Raw genomic sequence first — 17886 nt, 5'->3', positions numbered from 1 at the left:
TATATGCATGCATACAAGTCCTTTGGTTTTAAATCACCTGATGCCTCTCTCCTTTTAAGAATATGGGTGACTGCTGGATCCTCATTTATTTATAAAAGACACAAAGCATTTAGCAACCTAATCTGGGAGTTAAACTTTTTTTTTTTTTAAATAAGAAGTCATCCCACTAATTAGAAGATTAATTTATTAGCCAGTGTTTTAATGAATCAGTTTATGGTTAATTCAAGGAAAATAATACTGTTGTCTAAAATATGGATACATTTGAGCGCAAACTTTTGAAAAAATACAAACAAAATTATCTGGCTAATGGGATTCATTAATCACTGGAATTGTGTAAGTGTTGGTGGCTGTGAAAGGAAGAGCCAAAGTCATCAGCCTAAGAAACACATTATTCACCTTGAATTTAATGTGTCAGAACTGGTGTTATAATAAAACATACATGTGTTAAAAATATAATTCAATCAAGTACATTTGAAGATCTAATTGGCTTTATGAAGTGAGCATGAATCTGGCAGCATCCCATCTAGCAACTAGAAGGGCACTCTGGTAGTTATTAAAAAAATGGAAGTTTTTTAAAAAGAAAGAAAGGCAGAGCAAGGGAGCTATTAACAGAGAAAACAAAGAATTCTTTTGAGGCCAGGAAAATTTTCCTTTGTGGGAAGAGAAAGGGAAGGGTTTTTGTCATGCAGATTGTCTCTTCTTTCTGTGGGTGATAGAGAGGGCCTACCTGACAAATGACCTTACTACTACTAGTATTTAACCAGAAAATTTCAAACTGGTTGATTAAGGTTACATTTATTGGAGAGCTTGAAACTGCAATTTGATCAGGTATTAAATCTAGGTTTGGCATCATGGGCTTTTCCCACTAGTGATGCTTTTTGGACCTATGGGCTTTTCTTTAATATCTGTAAGGAATAGCATGGCTTCTCCTGGTGTAAGATGCCAGTGAGGAGACAGAGGGAAGCTAGATTGTCAGGGACTGGGACAATGGGGCTGGGGGAATAAAACCCGGAACCCAACTAGGTGAAGTTACTAAGGCACCCCAACTGGGCAGGGAAGAAAGGGCGCATGGGAAACATAAACTTTAAAATGTGTGAATGTTGCTAAGACAGGCAGCTTACAGCTAACCAATCATAAGACAGTGAGGTGTATAACCAATCCCAAGAATGTTATTAAGGCAGAATTCTTCGATAAGTCCAATTAGGAGCTAGCAAGGCTGTATCCACCCCCTAAATTAAAAGGTGTGCTCTTTCTCTCACTTCCCTCACTTCTCCCTGGCATGCAATGGGTTCCTGACCTATATTCCTATGCTGGGGGAGCACGTCCCTGCACCCATGAGGTTTATGACTCTGTGGGACTCTACACATGGACTAATAGACTTTAATTCCCATGGATGCTCTCAATAAACTTTGGTTACACTAACTGTTTTTGACCATGACTTCATTCTTCGATTTCGAAAGACAACGAATGAACTCAGACGCAAACAAGCCACATTTTGGTTTCACCAATGGATGCTCTCAATAAACTTTGGTTACACTAACTGTTTTTGTCCATGACTTCATTCTTCGATTTCGAAAGACAGCGAATGAACTCAGACGCAAACAAGCCACATTTTGGTTTCACCAGCACTAAACAACCTCTCACAACAAGACCAAAAAGATGAAAACTAAAATTGATTTTTAAAATATCTAATGGTATAATTATGAGGCAGATGCTAACAAATAAACCATATATATATATATGTATATATATATATATATATATATATATATGTATATATATATATATATATATAAAAGACTAATATGCTAAATGTCCTTCTGATCATCTGACCAGTCGCTATGATGTGCACTGACCACCAGGGGGCAGACACTCAATGTAGGAGCTTCCCTGACATGCATTGGCCATTTACAAAGAAACAGCATTGCGGACCTGGTCCCGACAAAGCAACACTCAGCTTCCTCCAAGTGGACACAGGCCCTGCCAACACTTGGAGGGACACCCCACCAAATTGTAGCCAATGCTGCCGAGACCCCATGGCACAAAATGCGGTCCACAGCCCAGTCCAGAAACGGTCACTGTGGGTGCCAGGTAATGACATCATGTAGCAACGCCTGGCTTCCTCTCCCTAACGACTAGCCTCCTTGGAGTTTCTTCAGCCCAGGAATATGACTTGCTTTATAGCCAGGTGCAAATATTTTACACTTTAACCAAATGTTGTGAAGCATTTTTCAGTGCCTTTTCTCATTTGATCCTCACATTTGATCATCATGGGCTTTATTAGAAAACTAGAGGCCCAGTGCAGGAAATTCGTGCACGGAGGGGGGTTGTCTCTCAGCCCAGCCTGTACCCTCTCCAATATGGGACCCCTTGAGGGATGTCCGACTGCCCATTTAGGCCCGATCGCACAGGATCAGGCCTAAACGGGCAGTCGGACATGTCTCTCACAATCCAGGACTGCTGGCTCCCAACTGCTTGCCTGCCTGCCTTCCTGATTGCCCCTAACCACTTCTGCCTGCCAGCCTGATCACCCCCTAACCACTCTGCTGCCAGCCTGTTTGCCCCCAACTTCCCTCCTCTGCCGGCCTGGTCACCCCTAACTGCCCTCTCCTGCTGGCCATCTTGTGGTGGCCATCTTGTGTCCACATGGGGGCAGGATCTTTGACCACATGGGGGCAGCTATATTGTGTGTTGCAGTGATGATCAATCTGCACATTACTCTTTTATTAGATAGGATAGAGGCCTGGTACAGGGGTGGGGGCCAGCCGGTTTGCCCTGAAGGGTGTCCCGGATCAGGTGGGGGTTCCCTTGGGGTGTGGGGTGGCCTGAGCGAGGGGCCTGTGGTGGTTTGCAGGCTGGCCACGCCCCCTGGCAACCCAAGTGGAGGCCCTGGTATCTGGAATTTATTTTCCTTCTACAATTGAAACTTTGTAGCCTGGAGTGGAGCCAAGCCTAGGTCTCCCTCCGAGGCCGGCAGCCATTTGTGTTGGGGTTATAATTGAAACTGTTGCCTTAAGTGGGTGGGCCCAGCCAGGGTGTTCAGAAAGCTTTGCTTCCCCTGTTGCCGGCGGCAACCCTGGCCTGCTCTCTCAAGCTCCATTCTGCTGCCATTTGTTTGAATTTGTTTACCTTCTATAATTGAAACTTTGTAGCTTGAGTGGAGGCTTAGGCCTGGCTAGGGCAGGCAGAAAGCTTGGGTTCCTCTGTTACCTAGGAAACCTTGCTCTCTGTGGCTGTAGCCATCTTGGTTTGGGTTAATTTGCATACTCGCTCTGATTGGATGATGGGCGTGGCTTGTGGGCGTGTCAGAGGTATGGTCAATTTGCATATTTGTCTATTATTAGATAGGTTTTAAGGAATGAGAGCAATGACAGCACCCAGGAGACTCAAAAGAATAACATAACTTTGGAAAATGGGCTACAGCAGGATCTGAAAGGAAACTTCAATAATCTGTTTAAAGATCTTCATTAGAATCAAAGTAGGGAGGGTGATCTTGAGAACCTCTTCTCCAGCAATGGTGGAATTCTCAAAGGGCTCAAGTTCTTCTAGAAGGACCTCAAGGTGGTGCCAATACAGATGGGTTCAATGGAGGAGGCCATCCAGGGGCTCATTGACCTGTACAACCGTGACCTGAGAACTACCACCTGTTTGTGTCCTTCTCTAAGTCCACCATCTAGTCTCCAACACCAAGTGACACCTTCCAGCATTCCAGAAAATAGGCACCAAGTGCCACCTTTCAGCATTCCAGAAAATAGCCACTTTAAAACCAGCTGAAATGACCTTAAAAGACCAGTGATTTTATTTTTTTAAAGATAAATCAATTGATCTGCTTTTTAAAAAATTAAATCTAATTCACCCTGCTCACCTTGGGGAGATGGGGGTACCAGCCTCAGGCTCTTAGTAACACATGGACGGTATGCCTGCTCCTTCTTAGCCCTTCTGCAGCCTTCAGGGTGGGCATTCCCAAACCTCCACTTGGCTTTCTTTCTTGGGCCTTAAAAACCCACTGCTCTGTCAGGGCCTTCTTGTGGTATTAAATGCACAGGGGTTTGGGGACTGAGGGGACAGCCTCCCACAGGATCCTGGCATGGCAGGAGGCTGCCAGCTGTAGGGTCTGCAGACATCCCAACCCTCCCTTTAATTTGATTCTCCCACCCCTGGCTTGAGTTGCACCTTCTGGGCTGAGACCCCTGAGTGTGCATTCCTGGTGCTTCTTCAGCTTGGAGCTTTGTTTCATCATAAATCTCTGTATTGTGCTTTCATGCAATTGCAGACAGCTGTGCCTAGCAATATTTCCAGTTGACCAAATACTCTAATCTTCATTTATATGCAAAAGAAAGAGTTTTAATTAACATTTTAGATGCCAAGATGATAAAAATGGTATGCGTGTAATCTATATTTCCTCTTTATATGACCTTGTATACTGGACTTTCCATTACATTCCTTGTAATTAAGTGGCAGGACAGGATCTAGTTTCCAGGGCAGACCCAGTGGGGGCTGCTGAAGAGCCTGGGTTCTTCTTAGAAAGCTCCTGGCCTGAGCCTCCAGATATCTGACACATAACCTGACCTCTGTCTGGGAGAACCAGGGCTCTTAAACTCAGAATTTCTTTTTTTCCTGCAAATTTTGGATCAAAGTTTTCTGTTTTTGTCTGTCTCTAATGCTGGGACAACTTAAGATAGAAAACAGCCCTGGAGTCTCAGTTGTCTCCATTACCTCGTGTGTAGTCATGGGTCCAAGGGCTTCTTAGTGACAGACCTCATGCTGGCTAGAGGCCCCTCTTCCCAGGGCCTGGGCCCTGAGTGAGCAAGTCAGGGTGAGGACAAGGATTGAAATATTTGTAATATTTTATACTTGATGGAAGACATGAGGGGCAGCACATGCCGTTTTTTGTGTTGTTGTTTCTTTGTGTTTTTTTTTTATGGTGATGCAGATGTATATTTGATACCAGCAATTACAGGCTCAGTATCATAATGTGGATCATGGCACCTTTCACCGCCCACCTGAGGGCTTGTAATGCTGAGAGAACTGAATTAAAATGATTTTATGACAACTCTGCCTTTTCTGCAGGCTTTCTGTTCATGCTGTAGAAGGCCATTTGGCTAGTCTGTCCTGGACTTTGAATAAACTTTCTGTATCCTGTACTCATTTCTCTCAAAGAAAAAAAAAAAAAAGAAATAATTAAAGTAGAGGGCTTTTGTGAAAATAGATCAGAAAGTCATAAGGGGAAGTTAGATGCCAATGGAGATAGAATAGAGAATAGATAGAAAGAAGAATGAAAATAAAACAGCGGAATATGAATCTGCATTGAAAATATCAAACTTAAAGCTCAGAATAAAGAGAAAAATGGGAAATTACTATAAAGTAATAAAAAATATGATTGATATGGCCAGTGACTAAGTCAACAGCCTGCAGATAAATGATAGACCTGGGGAGAGAAAGAAAAAAGAAAAAGAAGAGAATACTATAAAATAATAAAGATAATATGAAATAATTATGGCTAACTGTACGGTATTAAGTGACCAGTATTCCTCAAGCTATGAGCTCTGTATTTTATTTGGATTATTAACTTTAATACACAAATTGACCTGTGAGTAATTTTATATTAACCCTATTTCACAAATGAAAGAAATTGAGTTTAAAATGGTATAAAAAATGTTCCTCTAGGTTATTAAATAAGCCTTTCTAAGAGAATTTTATTTTCAAAAATCAAGAAAAACATGGACATATATATCCAGTAAAATTTACATATACATTATGTCAAAATGTTTGTACTATTGATTAAAGAAAAATAACATAAAAGTATTCTTAGCTTCATTCTCTCTCTTTCTCTCTATTCCCCCCACCTTCCCTCCATCACTAAATAATTCTAACTTGGTTGTACCACCATCAGAACAAAACATAAACCTCTATGCTTCTCTAACAACAGCTATTTTCAGTTGCTGTTTGCTTGACCTGTAGGCTATAGTTGCCACTGTTGACCAACCTTTCTTCTCAAGACTCCATTTCCTTGATTCTCTGTAGCCACCCTTTTCTGTTTTTAACATGCTATTATCTTTTGGGGGTCTTCTTTTTTATTTGGGGGCAGGGGTTGGTGCTCTTCTTTTGTTTAGGCATTCCATTGGAAAGCCTTTTCTATTTTCAATCCCATCTCTCCCTATAGAAAATTATTTGGCGTCTGCCATTTCTATGCCAATCACTCTCAAGGTTACCAAATCTCTCCTCTGAGATCCAGACTCTGTATCTTCCTGGATGTCAATATGTATCTCACAGAAAACAGTGTTTTAGATTCATATACATTTTTCCCATAAGAAGCCTCATCCCCCTTATGTTTATCTGACATGGGAAATGGCATTCCACCATTGGGTGCAGTTGCTCTTTGTCAACTCTATTTCTCTAACACTAACCCCAAACTATTATGAAACTCTCTCATCACTATGTTTAAATAACCCTATTACAACAACATCTCTACTCCTCTGTTGCTAACCACTCATGTATAGCCATCTGGATTACTGCATTGGTCTATGAACTGTACTACTCTTACAGAATTCTACATATGCCGAATTCTCCATCACCCAACCCTCCCAACCTCTAACTATCTTTCATTCAGCACCCAGAGGAATCCTTTTAATAGGGATATAAGAGCATGCCACCCTTCTACAATTTCCAGTGACTTTTCATCACACTTAAATAAAACCCCAAATCATGCTCTTTCTCCTGAAACTCTCTCTACCTTACCACTTAAATGCTTCTCCTGTGCATTCCATTCTAGTCATCCTGGCCTTGCAGATCCACAAACATTCTCACCACCAGGTCCTAACACTTGCTATTCCTCTACCTAGAATGCTCTTTTTAAAAAAAAATATTTTTTATTGATTTCGGAGAGGAAGGGAGAGGGAGAGAGAGATAGAAATATCAATGATGAGAGAGAATCATTGATCAGCCTCCTGCACACCCCCTACTGGGGAATGAACCCAAGATCTGGGTAGGTGCCTTTGACTGGAATTGAGCCCAGGACCCTTCAGTCCACAGGCCAATTCTCTATCCATTGAGCCAAAGCAGCTAGGGTTAGAATGCTCATTTTTGAAATTAGTGCATAGCTCATTCCAACTATAGCTAGGTCTTTGTTCAAATATCCTTCCTTCAGACTATATTTCTGCCCTATATTTAAGCTCTATGAAATGAAGTCAACAATATTGTCTTTTGTTTGTTGGTATACTGGCTATAACTTAGTATATGCAAATGAATTTCCCTTTCTTCCTTCTTTTCTTTCTTTCTTTCTTTCTTTCTTTCTTTCTTTCTTTCTTTCTTTCTTTCTTTCTTTCTTTCTTTCTTTCTTTCTTTCTTCTTTTCCTATGACTGAACTTCAAACTCAACACTTCCACCATAAGGCCACAATTACCTTTTGTCCAGATTTTATTTTATTTTTAAATATATTTTATTGATTTTTTACAGAGAGGAAGGGAGAGGAATAGAGAGTCAGAAAAATTGATGAGAAACATCGATCAGCTGCCTCCTGCACACCCCCCACTGGGGATGTGCCCGCAACCAAGGTACATGCCCTTGACCAGAATCAAACCTGGGACCCTTCAGTCTGCAGGCCAACACTCTATCCACTGAGCAAAACTGGTTTCGGCTGTCCAGATTTTAAAACATCTCAGTCTCTACCCTATCACAATGTGTAGATAGCTTATTAAATCTTATCATCCCCTTGCTTCCATCAAGCCTACTGGAAAAATACAATTTTTTCATCACCTTTTCAGAAGACTTCCTTCCTTCCTTCGTTAATTTATTCAATGCATTTATTCTCTAGCTAACACTCAGAACCTCCTGTCAAAATGCACATGCTCTAAACTAGAAACAGAGTAGGTCCTGATGAGTCTTTCTTTTCTGAGAATTCTTTATATGTGAAACTTAGGTTCAGCTGGGACCTCAGAGAAGTAGGATGGTAGCAATTGGGGATGGAATACAATGCCTTAAGAAAGTAGTTTTTAGTATTTAGTTCATCAGAATTACCCAAGGGCTTTTACAGCTTAGATTTCTGGACTTGGATCTCTAGATCTTCTGACACTATAAATCCGGGTGAGCACAGGAATGTGCATTTCTAACAAGTTCCTAGTAATACTGATGTTGGTTCAGAGACCACATTTTGAGATTTACTATTTAGGAAGGCAACATGGGAAAAAAGCTTGGAGTTGTTGAGGAGATATAGAATCTAGAAGAAAAGTGAGGCACACAGCAAAGGCAAAGCTCTCCTAGAGATATCTATTCACTACTGGAGAGAGAGAGGGGTCGAGGGAGGGAGGGAGAGAGAGAGAGAGAGAGAGAGAGAGAGAGAGAGAGAGTCTATTGGGAAAGAAGATAGAAACTCTAAACCAAGCTTCACTCTAAAATAGTGGTGTGACCTCTTAAACAAGTCTTTACAACTCCTTGAGCCTCAGATTGTTAGTGTGTTGGGCCCTAAAAATTATGTCTCACACGAGTTGTAAGATTTAATGTTTCTCTGTGAAAAACACTGGCACAAATTAAACTCTCTAAACATATGTGCCCTATTTCCATTTTATAAATCCCCCAGACCTTGCATTTTCCATATCCATGCTCTTCATTATTATTTACACACTAATCTTATATCTTCAGCAAGAATCTAAAATAAAAATATTCTTGTGTGCTTATGTCCAAGTATCCATTTTATCTCTTCCAAACTTGTCATCACTGTGATAATTTTCTTTGTCTTTATTTAATAACTTCTCCAGCATGATGCTGTATTTCCAAAGATTTTGCTAAACAATAATATTGCAATGCATGTACATGATCTTCTGAACTGATGGTTTGTTTTCCTGACTATAGGACTCACTCTGCTAAGCAGAGAGCTGCATGAGCTTAGACAATTATTTTACCTGTGTCTGTTCTACCTGGAAATTTGAATAAAGCCTAGAATTCCAGCCATCCAGAATTTTATAGGGAGATATATTAATTAAGAATGCTTTCATCTGTGAATAATAAGCCCTGCTGATCTGGCTTGAATAAATAGGGCTTAAGGTTTCTCTTACTTAAAAAAAAATCTTAAAAAAGCAATCAACAGTAGTATACTAGTAGGTGATCAAGAATGTCATTAAGGGTCAAAGTTTGCTTTATTTTCCTGCTCTGAAGTTCTTATTATAGGGGTTGACAAACTTTTTCTTTTATGTAAAGGGCCCGTGAATAAATATTTTAGACTTTGTAAGCCACAAGATTGGTTACATCTAATTAATTTTTTCCTAGTAGTGTGAAAGTAGCCTTGTAATGTAGTGCTGTATAAATTAATGAGTGTGAGTGTGTTCCAATAAAGCTTTATTTACAAAAATAATCAATTGGCCATATTTGGCTGATAGGCTCTAGTTTACTGATCCCTCTCTCCTCAGTATGGCTACTGGCCAGGGCTGGGGTAAGGGCAGGCTGGGAGAGGACAATGAGGGGAAAAAGGGGGACATGTGTAATATTTTCAACAATAAAGAATTAAAATCTATACTAATAAAAGGATAATATGCTAATTAGACTGGGAGACCTTCTGGACATCCTTCTGGACAAAGCCATGGTGGTGGGGCCGAGGCAGAGGTGGTTAGGGGCAATCAGGCCAGGAGGGGAGGGCAGTTAGGGGCAATCAGGCCAGCAGGGGGGTAGTTGGGGGTGAGCAGGCTGGCAAGGGGGTAGCTGGGTGAGCAGGCCAACGAGGGGGGCAGTTGGGGTGAGCAGGCCAGTGGGGGGGGGCAGTTGGGGGCAAGCAGGGTGGGCAGTTGGGGGTGAACAAGCCAGCAGGGGGGGGGGGCAGTAGTTGGGGGAGAGCAGGCTGGCAGGGGGGGTAGTTGGGGTGAGCAGGCCGACAAGGGGGGCAGTTGGGGTGAGCAGGCCAGCAGGGGGGGGGCAGTTGGGGCAATCAGGTTGGCAAGGGGGGGCAGTTGGGGGCAAGAAGGCCAGCGGGGGGGGGGGAGTTGGGGGCAGAGTGGTTAGGGGCAATCAGGCAGGCAGGTAGGTGAGTGGTTAGGAGCCAGTGGTCCCAGATTGCAAGAGGAATGTCCGACTGTTGGTTGTGGGACCAGGCCTAAACTGGCAATCGGACATCTCCTGAGGGGTCCTAGATTGGAGAGGGTGTAGGCCGCGCTGAGGGACACCCCCCTGCATGAATTTCGTGCACCAGGCCACTAGTAAATAAATAAAAAAAGATAGATGATTGAATTTCAAAATTTTTTAATTATGTAAATAAAAAGTTGCTTTTTATTCAGATTGTCAACAAAATATTTAAACATTAAAAAAAAAAAAGGAAGTGCACTTTGAAGAGGGCGCAGTACAGAAGGGGCATACCCACCAAGTCTGTTTCTCTCCTACAAGCCCTGAGCCAGTGATTTTATATTGGTCAGAATTACATCTCCAGTGGCCCTCATAGCTGTTCCCTGTATACAGGTTCATCTATTTCCAACCACCGTCTTCACACTCCTGCTCAGAAATTAAATATGGCCAGTCAAATGACATGTTATTTCTGAGATATACCACAGTGTACAGGTTGTTGCATCATTTTCTCTCTGTCATCGTCTGCAGAAACATTCCAGATAACAACTGTGCAAGCCTGATTCCCCAAGTGAGGACCATGGAAGAGAGCTCACAATGACTTTCCTTATACATAAAACTTGAGAGATATGTCTTTTTTTTTTAAGCCAGTTATATTTGGCAATTGTTTGTTATCCCAGCATTCACTAGGCCCTCGTCAGAGATACAAGATCACATAGACATCAAGGAAAGTCACTTCAGTTTTTTCTGTCTCTGTTGTAAAGCCTTGGTTATCAATTATGGAAGCTGGACCAGCAACAGTAACATTGCTTAATATCTTGTTAGAAATGAAAATTCTCATCTCCATTTTAGAGCCACTGAATCAGGAGTCTGTGACTTAGTAAGGTTTGTATGTGTTCTAATGCATACTTTACTATCTCAGTAGTAAAGGAAGGAAATGGAGAAAGGGATTGTAAATAATATTTGGTTCCATATACAGTATGTGTAAAAATAATGAAAAAAATGCTACATTACTATGTCATTTGCTACTATATTATATTACTATACCCAAGGGAAAATTTATATAGATGCTTGGAGATGTTAGATATGTTGTATAACCTTCTTTAAATCGTATCATTGTAAAGTTTCACTTTTCTTAAGTGAACATTTCACTTAAAATTATGGGTACATATTTCAGTAAAAAAGATTTTGCTTACAGAAGGAGAAGACATCAGATGTATAGTTTCAAAATAATTCAATTTTATTTTTACATTTGACGTGCAAAAAGCTACTTCTGCAATGCAGGTGTTCATGTCACTGAATAACTTAAGAAAGCCTTCAGCTGAGTCTAGTAATCTTTAGTCCAAAAGAAAATACTTAATGAAATATCTCAATTCTTGAGCCAAAAAATAAAGTGGATGGAAGATTAAATCTACTTTCATTCTGTTTTACATTTTTGATTATGTGAAAATGACAAAATCATGTTTTGAAAAATAAACACATAATAATCTTATCCTTAAAGTTAAATTAATGAGCGTGGGAAGAAATGGGAAATAGCTATAAAATTTGAATGGCAATCACTGTTTGAATATTCTTTCCCTTCCTGACAAGTTATGGTTATGCAGCAAAAAATAAATAAATAAATATGAAGGAAGAGTAAAAAGGTTGCCTCCTCCCCATGTCAGCTACAGAATTGCATCTCCTGTGGCCCTCATAGCTATTCCCTATATTCAGGTTAATCTAATTCCAAGCACAGTCTTCACACTCATTGTTCCCTGTCTGAACAGTGGAGTATTACTACATATCACAAAAGGCTTTGCATTTAAAAACCACCTAGCGAACATGTGTTACCATATGGGATTGTTTCATGCACTTATTCATTTATCCAACAGATATAAAAGTGATTGCTATGTGCAAACACTTTGAGAAGCAACACAAATACACATGCCATAAGATAAGGATAGCCCCTCAGAAAGCTTATGTTCTGGTGGGAAAGAGAAGCAAGACAACCAATGACATCAGAACAACTTAATACTTACTAAAAGAGATATGAATGATGTGTTTATAAGTGTCTCAATCTCTTTCCTCAACTTTTCCAGATCTCCTGTCAATATCTCAGGTCTGATCCTTACCATGTCTTAAATGAGTTAGCATAGTTGTTCTCTTACTTCTCTCTGAAGTATTAGTGCATCTCACCTCCTCCACTGACTGATGGACCGTTGTTGGGAAAAGAAAATACGAACATTTATTCCCTTGCCTATAAATTCTTTAATAGCTTCCCAATGTCAGCAAATAAATTCCAATCTCCTTGATTTGACATACTCTTTCGTGCTCTGGCCTCTATCTAGCTCACAGGTAGTATCATCTCTTTTCACTCTTCTAGAAACTTGCTTAGCTCCAGCTTCATTGAAATGGTTGAGGTTTTTAAAACTGGGAAGATTATTTGCCATTTCTGAGCCTTCACTTCCCTTCTATGTGGTTAGCACCTTATTGCACATGATTTCTGCTTAAATATTACCTCTTCAGAAAGGTCTTATTGAGCTACCTGTTCCCATTTACAACCTCGTTCCTCTTTATCACATGACCCTGTTATTACCTTCTTTGTTTCCTTATGTAATGTTCTTCTCTCCCATTATAATACTGCTCCTAGAGGCAAATAAACTTATTATCTTGTACACTGTTATATCTTAGAGTTTAGTACCTTTTTTTTTTTTTTTTTGTACACAATGTCTATTCCAGGAAAAATGGTTAAATGAAAGAAGTGTACCAGAGAGCAAACAGATTCAGGGGCTCATTCTACCATTGAATGACTCATCTGCATTGGGGGAGAGACAATTGAGGGCATTTGACCTTGTTCCTAAGCCCAATTATCCAGCAAAACAATCATGTCTTATGATAATAGTTTAAACTGGGACAAAGTATCTCCCCATATTCCAAAACATAGCCATGCCCGCCCCCCCCCCACACCACACACACACACACACCATTTTATGATGTTGGACCTATACTCATGAACACATTTGCTATTTTTCTTGGACTAAGACTCTTAGTTTCTTGATTCTCTTCCCTCCTCAGGTTAATCTTAAAAATTCTATCCCTGCCCTTTTCTTTTCCCAGTAGCAAACTGTCCTACATATCTTCAAACTAATGTTGTGGCTTTAGAGTGACAAAATGATAATTAACGGTGACAAAAAATTTGGCTTGTACAATGGTTCTTAATTTATTTTGGCATAGTTCGGCATGTGATTCATATACTTATGAAATCGATGTTGGGAGGCACTAGGAGGAAACAGGGTCTCTTTTTTCTCTGAAAATGCTCAGTATAAAGTAGGGGATATAAACATGATTAAACAAAAAATATAATTGACAACAGCATCATGACATGGAAAGACCCCCGGGTGAGATTGAAGGAGACAGATCTAAGGTCTCTAAATCACTGTGACATTTGGCTTCCTTTTCTGGGCCTTAGTTTCTTATTGTTAATATAAGGGATGGGAATTACATAATCACTGAATTGTCTTTTAAATATGTGCAAGTCTCTGTGAATTTAGGAAATTAAAATTTAAACAATAAAGTGTTTGCCTCTCAATTGGAAAATATTAAATAAATAATTCTTGGGTTGGCAAATTTCTAAACTGTTAGTAGACATGCAAATTAGTATAATCTACTTATAAGGCTTAAATGTGAGTTAAACATGTAATTCAACTTTATAATGTTTTTATTACAACTAGTACATTAATATTTCATGGTCTATTCCAAACATTAATTCTATTTTTGGAAATTGTTTAAAGCTTTTACAAAGTGTTAGACCCTGTTTTAGGTGATGCACAAGTATAACCTGACTTAATTCTTAACCACAAATGTGTGAAGTAGACATTATTGTTATAACCACACTACAGATGAGATTATAGTTAAATGGCTAGTTTCATGTCTGAATAAAAGGTAATAGTGTCAGGATATTAACTGAGATCATTTAATTCTATAACCCAAGCTCTTAAGCACTGTGCTAAGCTCTGTTTTACCATGCTATAGAGTAGGATAGCCCGTCTGGAGTGGCTCAGTTGGTTGTGTGAACTCCTGTGTACCTAAAGGTTGCCAATTTGATTCCTGGTCAGGGCACATACCTAGGTTGTGGATTCAGTCCCCAGTTGGGAAGTATACAAGAGTCAACCAATCGATATTTCTCTTTCATATTGATGTTTTTCTCTCTCTCTCTCTCCCACACTCTCCTTCCCTTTTCCTCTCTCTAAGCATGTTGTAGGGTAAGGATTAACAAATAAAAAAACAAAAACCATTATAGTGTGAAGTAAAATATAGATTATGAATCCAAGGTAAAACATAGGTGGAAAAATTCAGCAATAGTAGGTGAGAATTAATGAGGGTGGAATGACAATAGAAATGGAAAAGAAGATACATAGCCTGAGATATATGTGGTGGGCACTGTGGAGAATGAATGAATTGAATGTGGAGGGAAATAAAATAAATAAGGGTGTTAATAATGATATTCACAATTATAATTTATTAAGAATCTGCTGTGTTTCAAACACTGCTAGTCATTTAATATACCATTTTGCAAATTACCAGATTTTGATTAGCAGAGATAAGTCAGATTCAACTTTAAACTCATGGGGTTGGAGGTGCCCAAGGAGCTTCCTTCCTATTGAGATAGCGAATGGTGCAGAGTGAATCACAGAGGATCCGAGGTGGAGATTCCTCCTCCTCAAGGGAAACAAGAGTCTCGGAAAGGTCAAGGTCTGAATGGTTTCTCCAACCACCTCCTCTCTCATTTCAGTTTTATAAGCATTAATTTTTTTAAGTTACAAAATAACTCACACTACACCCCAAAGAAGTCATCTCTTTATTTTTTTTTATAACCAATTTTTTTCATGAGTCTTTACACACTAGGTGGTAACTAAAAAAACACAGAGACAGGAAAAAAACATACAAACAAGAAAAGTATTTTATATTTAAATATATTTTTATTTATTTCAGATAAGAAGGGAGAGGGTGAGAGGGATAGAAACATCAATGATGAGAGAGAATCATTGATTGGCTGCCTCCTGCATGTTCCACACTGGGGATCAATCCACATCCTCAGCATGTGCCTTGACCGGTAATCGAACCATGACCTCCTGGTTCATAGGTCAACACTCAACCACTGAACCATGCCAGCCAGGCAGGAAAACTATTTTAAAACATTCCTACTACTTGAACAGTATCTCTGTGAGTATGTGTGTGTGTGTGTGTGTGTGTGTGTGTGTTGTGTGTGTGTGTGTGTTTGTGTGTTGAGCCTACGCTACAAAAAGTTCCTAAATTATAGAAAAAAAAGAAAAGAAAACAGTATAGCTGCCATTTACTGATCACATACATTAATTAATCAGTAACATATTCCAAGTTGGCTTTATTCTTTTTTTCCCCAATTGTATTTTGTTATGCCTCTAAGGTCTTCTTCAATGTGTTGGATATCATCCTTTCATTTTATACCATTGACTTGTTGAAGACATCAGGTCAGTTGTTCTGTAGAATGACAGAGCATTTAGCTTGAACCCTTTTAATAAGAATACTTAGATGATGCTGGCTGCTGCTTACATTCTATCAAAAGGTACATGACTTCCGGTTATTCCATTGTTAGAGATGCTAAGGTTAATTATTATGTGATAATGTTTATGAAGTTATACTTACCCCTTGTAACAAAGATATTTTATCAGTTGGTACTTTATATCCATGCAAATATCTAATTCTCTGTCAACATTGTGCTTAATAGTTTTAGCATCCATTTATGATCCTTGTCTGAACAAATTATTTTATTAGGCTTTTAAAACATTCAATCTCTTTTGAATATATATTCACTCTTTCAAACATTTCCCTACTCATACACACACACATACAACATATTTTTGGTGTGCATATGTAGGCATATAAAAGGGCTTACCATGTACTTGAAATAAAAAAGAATAGAGAGCCTCAAACCTACATTGAATCTGCTAGATTCTCTTAACTATAGGTATTTATCATTGTGCTTACTATTTGGTCTGCTGGCATTGACAGCTCAAGGCTGTAACAACTTCCTATCTAATAATAGACAAATATGCAAATTGACCATACCTCCGACATACCCACAAGCCACGCCCACAAGCCACACCCACCATCCAATCAGAGCAAGTATGCAAATTAACCCAAACCAAGATGGCTACAGCCACAGAGAGCAAGGTTTCCTAGGTAACAGAGGAAGCCAAGCTTTCTGCCAGTCATTGCAGGCCTAAGCCTCCACTCAAGCTACAAAGTTTCAATTATAGAAGGTAAACAAATTCAAACAAATGGTGGCAGAATGGAGCTTGAGAGAGCAGGCCAGGGTTGCCGCAGGCAACAGGGGAAGCAAAGCTTTCCACACACCCTGGCCGGGCCCACCCGCTTAAGGCAACAAAGTTTCAATTATAACCCCAACACAAATGGCTGCGGGCCTCGGAGGGAGCCCCAGGCTTGGCTCCGCTCCAGGCTACAAAGTTTCAATTGTAGAAGGAAAATAAATCCCAGATACCAGGGCCTCCGCTTGGGTTGCCAGGGGGCGTGGCCGGCCTGCAAACCACCACAGACCCCTCAATCAGGCTGCCCCACGCCCCAAGGGAACCTCACCCTGATCAGGGACACCCTTCAGGGCAAACCAGCTGGCCCCCACCCCTGTACCAGGCCTCTATCCTATCTAATAAAAGAGTACTATGCAGATTGATCATCACTGCAACACACAATATAGCTGCCCCCATGTGGACACAGGATGGCCACCACAAGATGGCCAGCAGGAGAGGGCAGTTGGGAGGCACCCGGCCTGCAAGGGAGGGCAGTTGAGAAGGACCAGGCCTTCAAGGGAGGGTAGTTGGAGGTGATCAAACCTGCAGGAGAGTGCAGTTAGGGGTGACCAGGCCAGCAGAGGATGGAAGTTGGGGGCAAACAGGCTGGCAGCAGAGTGGTTAGGGGGTGATCAGGCTGGCAGGCAGAAGCGGTTAGGGGCAATCAGGAAGGCAGGCAGGCAAGCAGTTGGGAGCCAGCATTCCTGGATTGTGAGAGGGATGTCCGACTACCCGTTTAGGCCTGATCCCTTGAGGGGTCCCATATTGGCGAGGGTACAGGCTGGGCTGAGGGACAACCCCCCTCCGTGCACGAATTTCGTGCACTGGGCCTCTAGTCTTATTTATAATCTTGATTCTTAGACAAGGCCTGGTCTTGCTACCTATATGATTTTGTCTCCTCTGAGTTCTGGTAGATACAACCTAACTTCTGCATGTCTTCCACATGCCCCATGTTGCCCCTGCCTAAACTGTTCATGCCAAAATATTGCCATGAGATTTTCTTACTCTGTGTTACCATGGGAAGGCTAGGGCAATTAAATCAGCTATACTATGTGTACCATATCTCCATGGGAACACAGGGATCTTGGGTCCTTTGTATATAGAGAAACTTAGTATGTCTTGGGAAGTAAGATGACCACTTGTGTTGCTCTGTCTGGACCTGAATTTTTCTCAGGAAGTGGGGATTTCAGTGTTAAACTAGAATAGTTCTGTAGAAACTAGGACAGATGATTACCCTATTGGGAAAGCCTCTCTCCAATGGTGCCATGCTGTAGCGGATGCTTAGCTGGGGTTGCTCCATCCAGGTTGTCTTCATACTGACATCCACAGTGGGCCCCTTTCAGAGACCTCTCTGCCTTTAGTATTTTCCCCAGTATTTCCAGCACATCTCTCTCCTCTGGCATCTTCTGGCACTTTGGCCTAGAGATGGGCATACCTCCTTTACCCTCAAGTCTGCTGGCAAAATGAAATAATTTCTTCTCCCACAATGTCTTAGGCAGAAGGTATACAGTTCTCTCTCTCT

Source organism: Eptesicus fuscus, chromosome 3 (genome assembly GCF_027574615.1).
Source record: "Eptesicus fuscus isolate TK198812 chromosome 3, DD_ASM_mEF_20220401, whole genome shotgun sequence".
Taxonomy (NCBI): Eukaryota; Metazoa; Chordata; class Mammalia; order Chiroptera; family Vespertilionidae; genus Eptesicus; species Eptesicus fuscus.
Note: the sequence above shows the minus strand (reverse complement) of the source record.